At 38.0% G+C, this 20,786-nt stretch overlaps 1 protein-coding gene across 5 annotated transcripts in view; it reads right to left on the bottom strand.

The window, feature by feature from the left end:
- Positions 1–20,786, bottom strand: part of CDC42SE2 (CDC42 small effector 2) — a 121,241-nt gene that overhangs the window by 69,886 nt on the left and 30,569 nt on the right. For 3 of the 5 annotated variants that reach the window (XM_029941852.1, XM_029941851.1, XM_029941855.1), the window contains exon 2: positions 2,422–2,598. The exons of 1 other annotated variant lie outside the window; for it this stretch is intronic. The gene's annotated coding sequence lies outside the window, so the exon portion shown is untranslated. Of the gene's footprint in view, positions 1–2,421; positions 2,599–18,829; positions 18,899–20,786 lie in introns of those variants that run through there. One more of the 5 variants, XM_029941853.1, reaches the window with a different exon arrangement.

The following is a 20,786-nucleotide window of genomic DNA, read 5'->3' as shown; positions in this document are numbered from 1 at the left end:
GATTAGTAATAATTTATGTACGTTTTTTAAAGCCTGCCAGACTCCTGGTTTCCCACAATTATTTTATCAGCCTAAGAAGTACCAGGGTTCAGGAGGAGTCTCCACCAAAGAGCTAATTACAACAGATGATGGATACTTCTTTTCTTCCACAACCCTAACCTCGGTTAATAAAAGATCATTAGGGACACCTGGGTGGCTCCATCAGTTAAGCATAAGACCTCAGCTTAGGTCATGATCTAGTGGTGTCTGAGTTTGAGCCACACATCAGGCTCTGTGCTGACAGTTCAGACCCTGGAGCCTGCTTCAGATTCTGTGTCTCCCTCTCTCTGCCCCTCCCCCACTCACACTCTACCTCTCAAAAATGAAAAAAAGTTAAAAAAATTTTTTTAAAGAGATCATTAATCCTCAGTTAACAATTCTACTATATACTAGTAGGATGATTCCGATAACGAGAGCCTATTTCAGTTAAGCTCCTCTCTCCAGCTAAGTTCCTTAGCAATGGCATGGACTATGTATGTATTTACCACCTTTTTCTATTTAATCTTTGAATTGTTGGAATCAGTCAATGAATGACCTGCCTTATTTGCCACCTTACACACTTGACAATGGATTGCATTATCAGAAACTTACTTGCCTAATTCACAATTAAAATTTTACTAATTCCCTTGAATTATCATTATACAGTTTAGGATGAGTGATGATAAAGGATATATCAGTCAAGATGTTTTCATATACAGGGGCCACCCAGGTGGCTCAGTCAGTTAAACGTCCGCTCCAGGTTCCGGTTCAGGACATGATCTCACAGTTTGTAGGACTGGCCTCAAGTCAGGCTCTTCAATGACAACATGGAACCTGCTTGGGATTCTCTCTCTCCCTCTCCCCCACTTATGCACACTCACCCTCTCTCTCTCAAAATAAAATAAAATAAAATAAAATAAAATAAAATAAAATAAAATAAAATAAAATAAAATAAAATAAAAAAAAATATTTTGAGAGAGAGAGAGAGAGAGAGAGAGTGTACAAGCAAGGGAGGACAGAGAGAGAAGGAGACAGAGGATCCAGAGCACAGAGCATAAAGCCTGATGCAGGGGTTGAACTCATAAAATGTGAAATCATGACCTGAGCCGAAGTCAGACACTTAACCAACTGAGCCAGGTAGGTGCCCCTAGGTTTTCTACTATGTTTGTCACTTATTCCTATAATTAGTACCAAAAACAGAACATAAACCATTGTTTTTATAACAGAGAAGATAGCAAAATTTATTAAACTGAAAACCAATAATCAAATATATAGGAAAAGATCTGATTTTGACAGTAAAGTTGAAAGAAAACAAAACATTTTTTTTTTTTTAGAACTAGCCACTTGAACCTGTATGACACACCAATCATCTTAAAAGCCAAATTTCATTTATAATCCTGCAGGGAAGTGGTGTCGTTAAAGAAAAGGATTTGAATTAAAAGACAATTTCTGTAATTACTCAATTCTGTAGATTGGTTTTTCAAATACTCAATTCAATTCAGTAAATATGCACTGACGACTTTTCTATGAAGATAATACTGAGGCAAGACACAGCAGCGATATAAACACAGCCCTTGACTTCACAAGATTTATAATGTGCTACAAAAGCTACATACACAAACAAGTATTACTGGACAAGACGGAACCTAACCAAGCATAAATAAATGCATGAGACACTAAAGACAGTGGATAATCAGGAAGTGGAGAAATCAAATGAGAGGATTTCTGCAAGTTAACAAAAAGGAAATTGATTATCTCATATAACAAGTTAGGGTAATTCTAGGTATGTTACATGGAGCTCCCAGTTCTACTTCTCTGGCCTCTGGCCTCCTTTCTATAAAGGCCTCACTTTCAGGCTACTAGCAATATGGCTACAGCAGTTCCAGATGTCTTATCCAGATAAAGCCACCTTTCGGGAGAAGAGGGCTCATCTCTTTTCTTTCTCAAAACCAAGAAAACCTTTTCCAGCACCTCCTTATAGACTTCCCTTCCATGACCCACTGGCCAAAACTGGATCAATTCCTAAAACAATCGCTTTCAAAGGCATTGACATCTACCATTAACCAAGATTAGAGGGGACGCTGTTAATTATCATAATCACCATTTTAGTGTGAGCTGAATATTTCAAGGAAGACAGGCCTTGGAAGATGGTATAATTTGACAGGCAAAGAAATAAAGAGAAAAATACAATGGCAATCAAATGGATGTGCCCAACGTAAGAAAAAAGTCTAACTGCAAACATACGTTAAATACACTATTAGGGATAAAGTATCTTCCTAAACTGCATTCTCTAGAATACAAAAATTAACTTATTAATCAACAGTGAATATTAAGAACAGAGGAGGAGGAGTTCTCTTTATGGAAACGATACAGTTAATTATCAGCAGAGACAGTCAAACTTACCACTCCTTGTCAATGGAGTCACCCATTCACCTATCTCTAGGTTGAGAACATTCCATATTACACATACAGATGACTGCAGATTCTATCAACAGAGGTTGTTTCTTGAAGGTTTCTTCTCATTTGTTTTCAGCCAAATGGGCTTCAGTTAAATGTCCACAAACTCACAACTGGCATGATCTGCAAATGAAAGCATGCCATTAGGAGGCAAAAAGCTACAGGGATCAATTTCGTCCTCCACCATCTCCAAGTAACTGATCTATAAGAAAACTGAATTTAATTACCAGATTCATTAAGTGCCACATTCAAATTAAGCATTTCAAAGGTTGTATTGTGCTTATTACAGTGACCACTGCTTTCACATCATATAAATTTATTGCTGTGTTCACAATATCCCAGGTCCAAGTCTTACCATAGACTGCCCACGGGGTAGAATCCAACACATAAGGATGACCTACATAGTGTGTTAAAGGATGGCTACCTATAAATGAAGACTCAACATGAAAATCAGTATTTCTGACCTCTCTTGGGAAAAAAAAAAAAAGGTCAGAAGATCTAGTAACACTGGGCCCACATTCCCACATGGTAACGATCTGCTGGGGCCTGATTAGCAGCTAATCCTTCAGATGGGACATAGGCTTTGCAGTTGCTACAGATGTCATCACTCTCTTATAACACGATTCAATTATCTGTCTGGATTCTGCTGGCATGTGACTTTGCAAACTCTGCTATATATTCATAAAGCTCACAGGTAACATTTATTATTGTCAAAGTCAAGCATGTTTTTCTGCCTTGAAATACAACAGAGACAACTATATTGGCTTTGGAGTCAGAAGGCCCTAGGTATGAGTTCTAATTCTGCATATAATTAGTTTGGGACTTCAGGCCTATTTTTAACCTAAGATAAATGTCTTCATTTATAAACTTCAAATAAACATATAAGCTCTTAATACAGTCAACAAACACAGGCCTAAAATCTACCACATCCAAGCTGAAATGATAATCCCAAATTCACTGCTTCCTTGGTCTTCTGCATCTCAGTAAGCTGTAATGTCATTCATGTGCATAAGCGTCAAACCTCAAAGTCCTTCATATACTTTCCTCCATTCTCACAAAACCAGCACCAAAGCACTTGATTCTCTAAAATAGTAATTTGATGGACTCTCAGAATCCCCTAAAAACAAACAGTTTCTCCTTCAGAATCAATCACTTTCTTAAATTGCCTACAAATTCAACTACTTAAATAATGGTAGTTTGAAGCCTCAAGGTTCCATATTATGAGGAATATCAGTACTTCGTTTTAAAAAAATGAAGATGGAGGTGTCTGGCTGGCTCAGTTAATAGAGCGTGCCACTCTTGATCTCAGGGTTGTAAGTTAGACCCCACTCTGGATATAGAGATAGCTTATAAATAAAACCTTTGGAGAGCCTGGGTAGCTCAGTTGGTTTAGCATCGACTTCAGCTCAGGTCACGATCTCATGGTTCATGGGTTTGAGCCCTACGTCGGGTTCCATGCTAACAGTGCAGAACCTGGGATTCTCTCTTTCCTTCTCTCTCTCGGCCCACCATCCCCCCCATTCACGCTTTCTCTCTCCTCTCAAAATAAAAAATAAACTTAAAAAAATGTTTAAATAAAACAAAATCTTTAAAAAATGAAGACAAAGTACTGGGGATAATATGTATCACTCCTTGCAAGATACTGACCCATTACATTGTGTAAGCTTAACACATGTCTTCCAATCTAAAATGACAATGAACTAGGATGGTATGCTTCATCTGAAAATGAAATTAAGCAACAGATAACTAGAATTTAAAAATCAACTGTTTCTACAGAACAGGTGTTCAAAGAAATCAGAAAATTAATTTTTAAAAATAACTATTTAGTATCACTGGAAAATAGGAAATAATTAGGAATAAATTATCAATGTTCAATGATGACAAATAGCTACACTATTGTATTCATAGATTTAATGTTCTTTACATATCAATTCTAATTTGAACAAACGATTCCAGGCACTTCTAATCAAAATCCCAGGAGTGTTAAGAGAAATGGACAAACTCAATCAAAAATTCACATGGAAATGCATATGAGCTAGAATGGCCAAATCAACTTCAAAGATCAATTATATTCAAAGATTTGTTATAAAACTGCAAATATCAAGACAGTGTAGTACTGAAGAGAAACCAATAGATGAAAAAAACAAAACTGACAGTCCAGAAATAAACCTACATATATATGGTCAATTGATTTTCTGCAGAGGCAGATCAGTAGGGCCTTTTCAACAGCCTTTTCAACAAATAGAGCTGGAAAGACTACATACCCATACCTTGTACCACATATAAAAATTAACTGAAAGTCCATCACAGACCTAAAAGGAAAACCTAAAACTTTTAAAAAACTCCATTATAAAAACATAGTAGAAATGTTCTGTGGTCTTAACTTAGGCAAAGATTTCTTAGGTAACACATAAAAGAATGACACATAAAAGACAAAAGTGATCAACAGGACTTCATCAAAATTACTAACTTCTGCTATCTGTAAGACACTATTAACAAAATGAAAGACAAGCCACATAGTGAAAAAATATGTATGTAAATCACATTGTCGGAAAATGGACTTGAATCCAGAAAGAATACAAGAATGCTCAAAACTCACTAGGAAAAGCCAATTTAAAAAAGGGACAAATGATCTTAACATACTCCTCACCAATGATACACATACACTAGCAAGTAAATACATGACAATATGCCCTAACATCATTATTCATTAGGAAAATACAATTAACAAGGATAAGGAGCAAATGGAACTCTCATATGCTGTTGATGAGCATGTGAAATGGTAAAACCAGATTAGAATATGGTATGGCAGTTTCTTAAAAAATTAAACACACACTTACCATACAACCCAGCAATTTCACTCCTAGTTATTTATCTAATAAAAATCAAAGTCTAGAAGTGCATCGGTGGCCCAGTCAGTTAAGGGTCCAATTCTTGATTTCACAGTTTACTGAGTTTGAGCCCCATATGGGCTCTGCACTGACAGTGTGGTGCCTGCTTGAGATCCTTCCTCCTTCTCTGCCCCTTCCCTACTCACACTCACTCTCTCTCAAAATAAATAGATGAACTCTAAAAAAATTTAAAAAACAAAAAAAGATATGAAACTCTATGTCCACAAGAGACTATTAACAGAACCTTTATTGTTAATACCCATACTTGGAAACAACTCATCTATCCTTCAAGAGGAGAATGGATAACCTAAGTATGGTATAGCCATTCAATGTATTACTACTTGTAACAAAAAGATAATGAACTATTATGCACTAATCAACATGGTTGATTCTCAAAATAATTATGCTAAGAAGCCACACCAAGAGTATATATTGTAGGATCCACACATGTATCATTCTAGAATCTCTAGTGATAGGAAAGCAGTTCAGTTGATTGCCTGGGAATAGAGGGGGGTGGACAAGAAGGCTGAAAACAACTTTTGGAGGTATTTTCACTATCCTGATTATAGTGATAGTGACACAGGTATAAATAGTTCAAAATATATTACACACTTAAATATGTACAGTTAATATTAAATGTAAAACAAATTCATTGCATATTAATCACTGGTAGGAAGACTGACTCATATGAAAGGCAAACCCTCTCAGGCCATTAACTTAGAAAATCATGGCCACCATCTTTCTTTTTGGAAAATAACTCCACTGTAGAGTACAGTTTGTCAACGCTAAAGATCAAAACCATAATTACTGATCCTAAGAAAGCATATGCCAAAAACAGCACTCTAGCTAACCCCACGTAACATGGCAGGAGCAAGAAAATTTAGTGGATTTCAAAATTACTCATTCAAATGCAGTCTACAAAGCACCTCAGTCTTTCATTACATTTGGAACGAATTACATAAAAAATAAATTTTTTCACTGCCAACCAAAAATATTTTAATGTAGTTATTTTACTAGCATTCATCTCATATCACTACTATAATCTAGTTCACATTCTGCTTAAAATTAACGAAGAAATAATGAAATCAGATCCATTTTAATTAAATGCTGGCATCACTTGCTGTTTTTGTACCTCATTAAACAGCACCTCTATCTATCCTCAACTGCCTGCTATTTATACTGAAAACAAATCAAATTTCATTATTTCCTTAGCTGAATTTAACAGCTGAAAACATTTTTTAGGTTTATTTAGTCAAGGGTGGGGCAGATGCGAGCAGTGGAGGGGCAGAGAGAGAGAGAGAGAGAGAGAGAGAGAGAGAGAGAGGGAATCCCAAACAGGCTCTGCCTGCCACTGCAGAGCCCAATATGGGGCTTGAACTTACGGAGCCTGAGATCTTGATCTGAGCCAAAATCAAAAGTCAGATACTTAACCAACTGAGCCACACAGGTGCCCCAACCAGTGGATTTTATTTTCGACAATATCAAAAGTGTATAAACCCATCTCTATCCAAAGATACCTATTCTCCAAATTATCAAGTCTCAGTTCCATTACTTCTTTTAAAAAATTTTTTTAAATTAAAAAAAAATTTTTATGCTTTTTTATTTCTTTTTGAGAGACAGAGGGAGAGACAGTGCAAGAAGGGGAGGGTCAGAGAGAGGAAGACACAAAATCTGAAGACAGGCTCCAGGCTCTGAGCTAGCAGTCAGCAGAGCCCGATGCAGAGCTCAAACCCACAACCTGTGAGATCATGACCTGAGCCGAAGCCGGACACTCAACTGACTGAGCCACACCAGCGCCTCTCAGTTCCAGTACACTACTATGAAAAAAAGCCTTCATCTTTAGAGAAATGAGTTAATAGTACCACCTTAGAATACTTTTACGGAAGTCACAAAGAAAAATTATGCTAGTCCCGCATCAGAACAAGTAGAACTAAAGTGAATGAATGAAGCCTCTATGTTCCACATATGAGAACATCTTTTGAGTCACTGCTGCCTCAAGGGGAATGTCTTGCCCTGGGACACTTACCATAAGCAGTAAGTATATTAGGGTAGTGATGTGAAAGTACCAGATCTAGACCAATTTTATGATACCTGGCAACCATCAGATCCTCTTAAGAATTCAAAAATAAAATCTATTTTTAAGTGCTCAATCCAGGTTTAGGGGTACCTACGTGGCTCAGCTGGTTAAGTGTCTGACTTCAACTCAGGTCATGATCTCACAGTTCAAGAGTTCAAGCCCCACCACAGGTTCTCTGCTGACAGCTCAGAGCCTGGAGCCTGCTTTAAACTCTGTCTCTTTCTCTGCCCGTTCCTGGCTTGTGCACGCGCGCTCTCTCTCTCTCTCTCAAACATAAGTAAATAAATAAACGAATAAATGTTTAAAAAAAAAAGTCTTCGGTTTCAGCTGGACAAACTACCAGACGCTAAAGCTCTAAGTCTTACGGTAATATTTTTGCCTAGTTTCCACTTTTCCCCAATGAATAATGGCTTAAATTATCAGGCCTTTAACTACTGTTACTCTGATACTGAAAGAAAAATATGTACTAAGTATATGCCATCTCCTTGCTCATTTTATTGTCGTCAAATGCTAACTTTTTTTCTTCTCAAAGAGATACGTATCTGGCAAGAACAATAAAGATCTACAAGAAATCTAGCCAAATTTCTTCATCTTACACATTCAGAAAGGTAACAAAATTTGCCCTAAATCTCTTAACTAAGCAGTGTACTGTGTTACCTATAAATACTGCAATAAGTCACTGCCATTTATTTCCTTCATAAGCACACTGTAAAGAAAGACACAGAACCATTCACTTAAACAGTTTAAGTGAAAAGTTATCTGGGCAATAATATCATAACCAGCAGTGATACTGTGATACTGTTTGCTGCTGGTGGTAACACTCCTGGACCCGGAAAGTCTAGGACATAGTACGGTTACAGAAATGGATAGAAGTGTGGGTATATGAGAGTACCTGTGAATAAGGCAAAACTTAAAAAAAAAATTTTTTTTAATGTTTTATTTATTTTTGAGACAGAGCATGAGCATGAGCGGGCAGGGGCAGAGAGAGAGGGAGACACAGAATCTGAAGCAGGCTCCAGGCTCTGAGCTAGCTGTCAGCACAGAGCCCGACACAGGGCTCGAACCCTCGAACGTGAGATCATGACCTGAGCCGAAGTCAGACACTCAACCGACTGAGCCACCCAGGCGCCCCAATAAGGCAAAACTTTTAAGGAGGGAGAAAGAACTACCAGAGTTTTAGAAGTCCTGGAAAAGGGGCATATGTCTTTTTAAAAAAAAAAAAAAAAAAGAGGAGGTGATTGAGATGGATACCAGTGGGAATGTAAAATTGTGCAACTTTAGAAACACTATGGAAACTTTCCTATATAGGTATACATACACATCTCAGGCACCAAAACATCCCACTCCCAAGAGAAATAAAAACAGGTCCACACAAAGAATGAGCCAGATAGAGGCTGTACAGGATAGCAGTTCGAGAAAACAGGCTCTGGAGTTGAACTGCCAGAGTATGAATTCTGGCTCTGCCACTTACTAAATGCACTGAGTTTAGGCAGGTCATTCACCATGCAGCGCTCTCCTAAACTATAAAGTGGGAATAATTCGTAAGACTATTGCAAGGTTTTAAATTAGGTTAATACATGTATGCCTAGAACGTAGTGTGGCACAAAGTAAACCTTCAGAGTTATGGCTATCAGAAGGAGAAAGGGATTTATATGTGATATAACATTATGAAAGTAACTTTCTGAGGGCGTCAGAGCACACTTTTAAATACATATACACACCCAAAGCCTCTGCAGTTAGTGTTTAACAGTTTATGTGGACTTTGATTATGGGCAATATTAAGTCATTTCATTGTTTCCAAGTCTGACTGCCACGGAAGATTGCAAACAAACCTTTCTGTGATTTGGTTTCATCAACTATAAATAAAAACAATGCCACTTATCTCAGAGGATTATTTTAAGAATGTAATAAGATGTTTAAAGTGCTTACTTAGTACAATGCTTGGCACATGGTAGTTTCAAATTGACACTATTTTTTTACACTATTATTAAAAGAAGCACATTCTAACTGCAGTGGCCATTTGTCCTTATTTGCTTATGATAGCCCCAGTTTATCCAAGTTTTCACAATGTAATTACTCACAGCCATTCCCCTTTCTATCTCAGTATGCCCCAGTATAGATGAAAAATTTTCTCATTATGTCCTAGTGTAGATGATAAATCCTATAGCTGCCCTAATTTATAAATGAAGTGCTTTTAAGATTCTCCATCTACTTATTTATCTTCTCAAATGTTCTCTTATCTCTTTTTAATGGAATTTTTGTTCTCCAACTCAACATCATTTTATACCCCCACCCCCCCAGTGTCTGGCTCTCACTCTCCTATCTCTTTATCCAGGTGCTTGGTAACCTCAATGTTCAAGTCTAGGTTTCTCTGTTATCCCCAAACTCCTTAGCCATGTCATGTTTCCCAAATCTAATCTTCCTCAAATTCTTATCTGTTCCTTCAGTCTTAATTCCAGGAAAGAAAACAAAAAACAAAAAACAAAAAGACCCTAACAACCTATTGACCCCCAAAATACCCCCACTACCAATTAATACTTTAGCTTTCTTTAGGGATATCTACATTGTAACAGCTACCTCCTTGAGAAACAATACCTTAACCCAAAGTAGAGAATCTATTAACATGAATTTCAGACACTTATGAGAGTTTACTAGGGGAGATCCTGAGATATTCTGAGAACCATTTTCATTCCCCAAATCAAACAATTTTGGTAGGTTTCTAGTCAATAAATCAGAGCAGCCCTAATTTTCTTTCCTTTTTTTTTTTTTCTCTTTCTTTTTTTGCTTGTTCCCAAATAATCCTGTCAGAAACACCACAGGCTTTTAGCTCAAATATAAGGTAGCAGTTCTTTAAGGGTTTTGACCTGTGCCTTCCTCTTTTCACTCTACAAATGCTCCTCGAATTAGGTCGGATTACTCCCCTGAGGTCAATTATCATATGTATATTGATGACAGCCAAATCCACTCTCCCAGCAAAGCTCTATCGAAAGCCCACAGCTCTCCAGCAGATGGTGTTTCAGCTCTACCTCACATAACCAAATGCATACAGTACAGCACTACCTGTCTCAAGCTTAACTGAACTCCCGCTCTTCTCCAGCACTCCTCTATTCCAATCCGTTCAAATGACATTCGTTAAATTCTCTCATCCACCCAGTTCCCCAAACCAAATCCTTGATTCCTACCTTGCCATCTCTTCCCTCTACAGTCAAACAACAATGGAATTCTCTAAACTATTTTACCAATCTGTTTCTTCTCACCCCAAGAGTCAGTAGTTAAAGTCTGAGCACCACCATCATATCTAAAAAATACCATTATATCTGCTTATGGATCTCCTTGGCACATCTCAGCCCCTCCGATTCACTATCATTTGGGGTAGAATGATTCTTCTAAAATGAATGACTGGTGGCCTTTATTTTTTTATTTAAAACTCTGTTAATGACCAGTATCCTCAGGAACATCTCCATTAATATAATTTCTAAGGGCCTTTTTGATGTGATCCCCAATTTTCCCTTCAACATCATTTACTGCCTTTTCCACTCAATGCCCCATAATTGTGCTATCCAACCATTCTCAACTTCATTCTGTTCCACAAAACACCAGGTTCTTCCTCTTGTGACTACAGGACATCACATCTGCTGTTTAACTTAGCCAAGCTTACTCTTCAAAACTTTATATGGCCATCATTTCCTTCAGGAAGCTTTCCCAAAACCCTCTAATCTATTTTGGGTGCTCTTTGAATGTATCAGGCACCTTCCTTTTAGGGCACTTATATTAAAGAGGTTATCAATCCTGCTTGTACCTCCAAATCATGAAAGGAACTTAGGGCTAGAATTGCATATTCAAAAGTTCAGGAGGGGCACCTGGGTGGCTCAGTCAGTTAAGCATCTGGCTTCAGCTCAGGTCATGATCTCATGGTTCATGGGTTAGAGTCCCATGTCAAGCTCTGTGCTGACAGCTAGCTCAGAGCCTGGAGCCTGCTTCAGATTTTCTATCTCCCTCTCTCTCTGACCCTCCCCTACTCGCTCGCTCTCTCTCTCTCTCTCTCTCTCTCAAAAATAAAAAACATTAAAAGCACACACACACACACACACACACACAAGTTCAGGAATATAGCCTCTTAGATACCATATCTTAAGACATTAATAGGCCAGAATATATCCAGAAAATGAAAAATAAAGGCAGAGGCATCACAGTCCCAGATTTAAGATATACTACAATGCTACAGTAATCAAAATACTATGGTACTAACATAAACACTGACACATAGATCAGTGGGACAGAATAGAGAGCCCAGAAATAAACCTACCTAATATGGCCAATAAATCTATGACAGGGGCACCTGGCTGGCTCATTTGGTTACGTATCTGACTCGGGGTTTTGGCTCAAGTCATGATCTCACAATTCATGAGATTGAGCCCTGTGTCGGGCTCTGCGCTAATAGTGCAGAGCCTGCTTGGGATACTTTCTCCCTCTCTCTCTGACCCTCCCATACTTGCGCTTGCCCTCTCTCTCCCAAAATAAAGAAACATAAAAAAATCTGTGACAAATGAAGAAAGAATACACAATGGGGAAAAGATGGCCTTTTCTATCAACAGTGCTGGGAAAATCTGACAGCTATGTGTCAACAAATGAAACTGGACCACTTTCTCCCACCATACGTAGAAATAAACTCAAAATGCATTGAAGACCTAAATGTGAGACATGAATCCATAAAAACCCTAAAAAAGAACATAAGCAGTAATCTCTCTAACATAGGCCACAGCAACATTTATCTAGAGAGGTCTCCTCAGATGATGGAAACAAAAGCAAAAATAAACCACTGGGACTACCATCAAAACACAAAGATTTTGCACAGTAAAGGAAATCATCAACAAAACAAAAAGGCAACCTACTGAATGAGAAGATACTTGCAAATGATACATTCAGTGAAGGGTTAATAGCCAAAATACATGAACAATTTCCCCAACTCAACGCCAAAAAGCAAACAATCTAATTAAAAAATGGACAGAACGGGGCACCTGGGTGATTCAATTGGTTAAGCTTCCAACTTCGGCTCATGTCATGATCTCATGGATTAGTGAGTTCAAGCCCCGAATAAGGCTCTCTAATTACAGCTCAGAGCCTTGAGCCTGCTTTGGATTCTGTCTCCCTCTCTCTTTGCCTCTCCCCACTCTTGCTCTGTCTCCGAAAAATAAATAAATGTAAAACAAAATTTTTTCTTAAATGGACAGAGGACCTGAAAACAAACTTTTCCCAAAAAAAAAGACATAAACATAAAAAAAGTTATTTTTCTTAAATCGAGAGAGAACCCGAACACAAATTTTTCCAAAAAGACCTATAGATGGTATACAGACACATGAAAGGATGCTCAAAATCATTCATCATCAGGGAAATGCAAATCAAAACCACTATGAGATATCATCTTACACCTGTAAGGGCTTCTTGAAAAACATAAGAAGGGTTTGGCAAGGATGTGGAGAAAAAGGAACCCCCAGGGGTGCCTAGGTGGCTCAGTCGGTTGAGCATGCGACTCTTAATTTCAATTCATGTCATGATCTCATGGTTTCATGTGTTTGTGCCCCACAGTGGGCTCTGTGTTGACAGCGGGGAGCCTGCTTGGGATTCTCTCTCTGACTATCCCTCCATTCTCCCCCCACCTCACTCACACTGTCTCAGTCTCTCAAAATTAAATTAACTTAAAAAAAAAAAAAAGAAAGGAACCCTCATGCACTGTTGGTGGGAATACAAACTGGTACAACCACTGTGGAAAACAGTATGAATGTTCCTCAGAAAATTAAAAAAAGAAATACCATATGATCCAGTAATTCCAGTACAGGGTATTTGCTGGAAGAGAACAGAAATGCAAATTCCAGAAGCTTTATGGACCCCTACAGTTACTGCAGCACTATTTACAAAGGCCAACATATGGAAGCAACCTCTGTGTCCATCAACAGACAAACTGATGAGGAAGATGTGGGGCACACACCATGGACTATTATTAAACAACCTTAAAAAAGGATGAGACTGTGTCACCTGCAACAACACAGATGGACCGAAAGGATATTATGCTAAGTGAAACAAGTCAATCTGAGAACAACAAACACCTATGATTTCACTCATGTGGAATCTAAAGAAACAAATAAACAAAAAGCAGAATGAGACCAATAAATACAAAGAAAAAAATTGATGTTTGACAAAAGGGAAGGCAAGTAACAGGAAAGACAGGCAAAGTGGGTGAAATCAAGTGGGAGATAAAGGATTCCAGTCACAGAATTACTAAGTCAAAGGAAGAGAAAATATAGCCAACAATATTGTTAAGAGCATTGTATGGTGACAGACGGTGACTATACCTGCAGTGAGTAACCATAACATACAGAAAAGGTGAATCACTTTCTGTTATGCAAAACTAACATTAGCATTGTGTCGGCTATACTGTTTAAAAAAAAAATTAGAAAAAGAATATATCCAGAGAAGAGAAAGTTGAATGGTGAGAAGTCTGAAAAATATGTCATGTTAGAGTTAAGGGAACTAGATATTTGTGACAGCTTCCAAGTATGTGTAGGCTGGAGCCACAGCATGTGAAAGAGGAAGCATTACTGCGGGTTACCAAGAGGATGGAACCAAAGTCACGACGTAGAAGTTTCAGAAAGGCAATTTTTGGTTTGAAAAGAAGAACCATATAAAGTTTAACTGTCCTCCCAAAGACAATGGGTTGGCTAGAAAAGTGGTGAATTTATACTCACTATGGAAAAAAAAAACCACTAAAAATAGTCCTATATTTGAGAGAATCTCAGATTACATAATGTGGACAGACCAAATCAATTTTAACATTTTAGGACACCTGAACTTATAAACTATTTTAAATAGGACCCTAGCCTACCCTGTTAAGAAACACAATGGCCTTAGATGGAAGATTTAGCTGCCTGTTTCACAAAGAAATCAGAGAAATCACTCATTATAAAAAAAAAAAGTTGAAGACATATTTTTATTATATTAATGAAGGTTTCAGAGAAAAAAATAAAGCATTTTCAATAAGACTACATGAAGGAAGAGTTTAGTATTTTTTTATTTGACCCTATGTGGCGGGAGGAAAGAAATATAGATTAAAATCGGTCAGTTTATTCACACAGAATGCTTAATTGTCCAAGATAAAAAGATATGGGGATATAGTCCAAGGGTAGAACATTTGATTGGAAAGGACAAAAAGATATCAAGAAGGCTTATTTATTTAGGATGTAATAAGTTTTAAAAAGATCTTGCAGACTAGCAAATATTTGGCTTCTGATATATACCTGATGAACAGAGAAAAGAAAGAACTCTTTAAGTTTTCCTAATGTTTTATCGACTTATGATGGCCATGGGTACAAAAGAAAAGCTGAGAAGAATAGGGCTAAATAAAGGCTTTGTGCTCTCCACTGCCATATTTGATTTTATCTTGAGATGAAACTGATCTGGAAACAGATACATGAGTGAGAACAAAAGTGCAAAAAGAAATGTTTTTATCTTCATGGTAAGACTTTATTAAAAAGGCAAAAAATGTCTCAATTAGGAACTCTTTGTCAGTTCTCACTGCTTACAACCTCCACACTTACTTTACAACACTGAGGAAAAAAATACTCTATTTTCATTAAAACATTACTTTTACAGTCTGCACTCTTAAGTTTGATTTAATTCAGAGATGGAATCTTTTCTCCTTATAGGTAAAACTTTCCTATTAAAATTAGTATTACAAACAATATTATGAAACTTTGAAAATAAACTAAATTTGGGGCACCTGGGTGGCTCAGTCAGTTGAGTGTCTGTCTTTGGCTCAGGTCATGATCTCAAGGTTCGTGGGTTCGAGCCCTGCATCAGGCTCTGTGCTAACAGCCTGCTTCGGATTCTGTGTCTCCCTCCCTCTCTGCCCCTCCCCTACTCATGCTGTTTCTGTCTCAATAATAAATAAACATTAAAAAAAAGAAACTAAGTTTGTAAAACATTATTAATGTTTCCAAACAACTTTCCAAAACACTTTTGTATATACAGAAGGCTATACCAGGAAAGCAACAAGTCTCCATTTTGCATTGACTTGTGTCCATTTTCTCCTATTATATCCTTCCAATGATATATTAAAGTCCAAACCCGAGTACCTCTTAATATGACCTTATTTGGAAACAGGTCCCTGAGCCACTATGATCAGTGTCTTTAAAATTTTTTTTAATGTCTTTTTTATTTATTTTTGATACAGAGAGTGACAGAGCATGAGAGGGGGAGGGGCAGAGAGAGAAGGAGACACAGAACCGGAAGCAGGCTCCAGGCTCTGAGCTGTCAGCACAGAGCCCGATGCGGGGCTCGAACCCACGAACGTGAGATCTGACCTGAGCCGAAGTCGGAGGCTTAACCGACTGAGCCACCCACGCGCCCCTATCAGTGTCTTTATAAGATGCCAGCCATGTGAAGACACAGTGAGAACACCATATGATAAGGAAGGCAGAGACTGGAGTCACCCAGCTGCAAGCCTAAGAATGCCAAAGAGTGTTGGTAAACCATGAGAAGCTAGGAAGAGACCAGAAAGGATTCCCCTACAGGTTTCAGGGAGAACGTGGTCCTGATGACACCTTAATCTTGGATTTTTAGCTTCCAAAACCATAAGACAGCAAATTTCAGTGGATGGTATCTCACTGTGTAGCCCTAGGAAATGGGTACAGCTTTCATTTGATCAGAAGAGTGCAAATATCACATGAATCTAAATGTTACCATCACGATCAATCCATTACCCAATGAAAACAGAACACTGGCCTTGCTTTGGAACTGTTTGACTGTCAACAACACGGTCTCCAGCTCAACAGAATGAGCCCATGTTTCTATTAACCACTGATTTTATTCACTATCCAGGCTAGACAGATACATAGGCCATTAGGTGTTATAAATGTGTATCTGTTTTCCATCACTCTCTAACTGGGCCAACAGTCTTCACAGTCTTACTTTACATCTTATTTATTTACTCATTTTGACTAAGTAGTATATATACAAAGTAAATGGGATGTGAACTTTTTTTTATAATGAACTACAAGTTTTTCATGTGGGTTTTTTTTTTTTTTTACATTTAAACATTTTAGGGGCGCCTGGGTGGCTCAGTCAGTTGAGTGTCTGACTTCGGCTCAGGTCATGATCTCATGGTTTGTGGGTTCGAGCCCCACATTGGGCTCTGTGCTGACAGCCTGCTTCAGATTCTGTACTTCCCTCTCTGACTGTCCTCTGCTAGCATTGTCTCTGTCTCTCAAAAATAAAAACATTAAAAAAATTTTAATAATAAAATAAAAAACAAATAAAAAATTTTTTAAATCCAGTATAGTTAACATACAGTGTTATATTCGTTTCCTGTGTACAATATAGTGATTTCACAATATTCTATACTGTTCAGTGCTCATCATGGAAAGTGTCCTCTCAATTCCCATCATCGATTTCACACATCCCCCCCAACTTTCCTCTGATTAACCATCACTTTGTTCTCTCTAGTCTTTTTGTCTTGTTTTTCTTAAATTCCACATGAGTGAAATCATGGCCTTTGTCTTTGACTGATTCCGCTTACTCGCTAGATCTACCCAAGTTCATGCAAATGACAAAATTTCATTCTTTTCATGGCTGAGTAATATTCCATTGTGTCTTCTTTATCCATTCATCTATGGATAAACACTTATGTGGAATTTGAACTATTTCACCCTCACTCTCCTATCTACCAATCACCCTGTTCTCCACTCCAAAGACAAGCATTATTAACATTTTCTTATGTATCTTTCCAATATTTTATGCATTTATAAAATTATATATGTATATGTAATTTTTGTGGTAGACATAATGGTAGCATACTCCATTTACTATTCCACACCTAGTTTTTATTACTTCCTATATCTTAGGAGAAGATTCTGTATAGTATAGGTAGGACTTCTACTTTTATTTGCCATACAGTATTACACTATATACACGTATCATAATATATTTGACCAGTCCTCTGTAGATGGGTACTTAGGATGCTGCCAATATTTATCTGTATCATAAATGATGCTGTAACAGCTGTCTTTTTATTGTGTTTTTGCTGAGCCCTTTCTTTGCCATCCTATTTATAACTACAATCTCCCGTTCTCCACCATGACGGTCCCCACATTGCTCCAATGCTTCATTCCTGCTCAGAGAACTTGAAGGTATCTGGCATTCTATGTATTTTATTCATTCACTGCTTACTTTCACCAACTAGAAAGTAAACTCTATGAAGACCTAGATTTTTGTCTCTTTAAGTTTGCAAATGAACTCCTACTACCTGAGTCCCCAGAACACAGCTAGTGCTCAGTATTTACTGAATAACTCACTTTTTTTAAAAATTTAATCCCACAAAAGAAAAACCTGTTTGATAACTAAAAGGTATATCTTCCCTTTTTAAAAGTTTATTTTGAAAAAAATAACGCACACACACACACGCACACACTGAGTGGGGTAAGAGCAGAAAGAGAAGGGGAGAGAGAATCCCAAGCAGGCCCTGCACGGCCCCACTCAGATAATAACCTGAGCCAAATTCAAGAGTCAGATGCCTATCTGACTGAGCCACTCAGGCAATCCCAACGTATCTTACCTTTAAGGTAAAGTAAGTCATAATTTCCAAACTGGTCAATAATTTCCCTTTAATAATTTCCCTGTATTAATTTGCAATATTATGGCAAACAAGATGGTGATATTTTAATTTGATCCAGATTTGATACACTCTGTGAAACCAGGAGTGTCTCCATTTATTTCAGCCTATTTGCCCAAGGATAATGCTTCCCGATCTTTCTGAATATTACTCAATTAAAGGCTGAGTCTCTGCATCTTGGTATGTAGTGGCCCTCCTCCACTGACAGTATCATTAACAGGCAATTTCTTCTACCAGCTGTGCATTTTCAATCACAACAATGACTCAGTGTGGTATTATTTCTAGTAAATGCAGAGGGTGCTGAAATCACAACTTATTTTGAGAAAGTCAATGCATTTTTAATTTATCCCAACTGCCTTCCTAAGGACTTAAGATGGGGTAAACTGCATCATTCTCTTGCAGAGCACTCAGTATGCATTTCAGTCAGGCCCTGGCACACTAAGGTCTCAAAGTGGTTACTGACAAATTGCTCACTAGGGAGGGAAGGGGGGATATACTTTATAAAAAACATAAAGAACCAAAGAAAAATAAGTTCTCACTCATTTTTATATTATTAAAATTTAACAAATCGATATAATAAACTGTAAAAAGAACTCTATGTTCAATCATTCAACATTTAAATTAATAAGTATATATACTATTACTCAGTTTGAAGATCTCCAGCTTAAACCAGCTTGTAAGGTTTTCTCTTCTATACTCAAGTCTGGAAAACTGAGAACTTACCATAGTATGAAGTATGATGTAGATCCAGTTTTCTTTCTTCCAATTTCTGTACTGTGAATCACATCCATGAGGTTCTGATTACTATGTTCACTGGGCTGTAGAGTACTATAAAAACCACACTGGTTTCATCACAAAGGTCAGTTTTGCCATTTTTCAAAACAAAAGCTCTCAAGGCAAAATTAAAAAGGAGTCAATTTGGGGCGCCTGGGTGGCTCAGTCGGTTGGGCCTCCGACTCTGGCTCAGGTCAGATCTCACGTTGGTGGGTTCGAGCCCCACGTCAGGCTCTGTGCTGACAGCTAGCTCAGAACCTGGAGCCTGTTTCCGGTTCTGTGTCTCCTTCTCTCTCTCTACGCCTCCCCCTCTCATGCTCTGTCTCTCTCTGTATCAAAAATAAATAAAAAATTAAAAAAAAAAAGGAGTCAATTTACCTAAAAGGATAAATACACAGTTCCAATTGAAGCAGAAGATAAGCTGTTCCTTTAACTTGAGGATCCTCAACTTGAGGGTAAGGTTTGATACCTTCCAGGTGCTACACAGGATAAGCCTGGACAGTTGCAAGGAAATCCATTTCTAAACGTTTTCTAAATCCATTTTCTAAAATTGATGTGCTTGTGGCGCCTGGCTGGCTCAGTCAGTAGAGTGTGGGACTCTTAGTCTAGGAGTCACTGACATAAGCCTCATGCTGGGCAGAGATTACTTAAAAAATAATAATAAATTTTAAAAAATGCCTAGGCATTAGTCAGTTTCTTTTTCCACCTTATCTTTCACAGTAACTCTTCTGTGCTGTAGAAGGCAGTTGTACTTCTTGATTCATGTTAAACCTTTGGATGGTACTGTTTCTTAAAAAAACGTTTTATTTATTTATTTTAATGTTTATTTATTTTTGATACAGAGAGAGACAGAGCATGAGAGGGGAAGGGGCAGAGAGAGAAGGAGACACAGAACCGGAAGCAGGCTCCAGGCTCTGAGCTAGCTGTCAGCACAGAGCCTGACGCGGGGCTCGAACCCACGCACGTGAGATCTGACCTGAGCCGAAGTCAGACGCTTAACTGACTGAGTCAACCAGGCGCCCCTATTTTATTTATTTTTGGGAGAAAGCATGAGTAGGGGAGAGGCAGAGAGAGGGGGACAGAGGATCTAAAGTGGGCCTTGCACTGACACCAGTGAGCCCAACGTGGGGCTCAAACTCATCAATGGAAAGATCATGACCTGAGCCAAAGTCGGACTCTTAAACAACTAAGCCACCCAGGTGTCCCAAGATGGTGCTGATTAAGTCTCTAGTGCACCAAAGGGATAACTGGGAGAGTCTCATCTGAGCAAAGCAAGAAATATTGAAAGAAACTCATGGTAAGATTCTTTGCCTAATCAATCTATGTCAGAATTAAAATTTGGAAGTGAAAATAGTCCTGCTGTGGTTGGTTGTTCAGTGCAGGTGTTGCCACTTCTATCAGCATTGAAAAAGTCAGGCCAGTTTGACAAAACAAACACTTGTCACTGCTTTGACAGCGAGGATGAACAAGTTACACAGTAATATTTTCCATTAAGGTGAATAAGAAGAACCCACAGAGTCAAGATGTTCGGCAATATATTCTTTAAAAACATAGGCAATAAACACTGTGAAAATGTCATTACTACCCAAAGCAATCTACACATTCAATGCAATCCCCATCAAAATTGCACCAATATTCTTCTCAAAACTAGAACAAACTATCCTCAAATTCATATGGAACCACAAACGACCCCGTTTAGCCAAAGTTATATTGAAGACGAAAACCAAAACGGAAGGCATCACAATCCCAGACTTTAGCCTCTACTACAAAGCTGTCATCATCAAGACAGTATGGTATTGGCACAAAAACAGACACATAGACCAATGGAATAGAATAGAGAATCCAGAGCTGGGCCCACAAATGTACGGTCAATTAATTTTTGACAAAGCAGGAAAGAGTATGCAAT

Source organism: Suricata suricatta, chromosome 6, assembly GCF_006229205.1.
Source record: "Suricata suricatta isolate VVHF042 chromosome 6, meerkat_22Aug2017_6uvM2_HiC, whole genome shotgun sequence".
NCBI classification, from domain to species: Eukaryota; Metazoa; Chordata; class Mammalia; order Carnivora; family Herpestidae; genus Suricata; species Suricata suricatta.
This window is presented reverse-complemented; position numbering and strand designations above follow the sequence as displayed.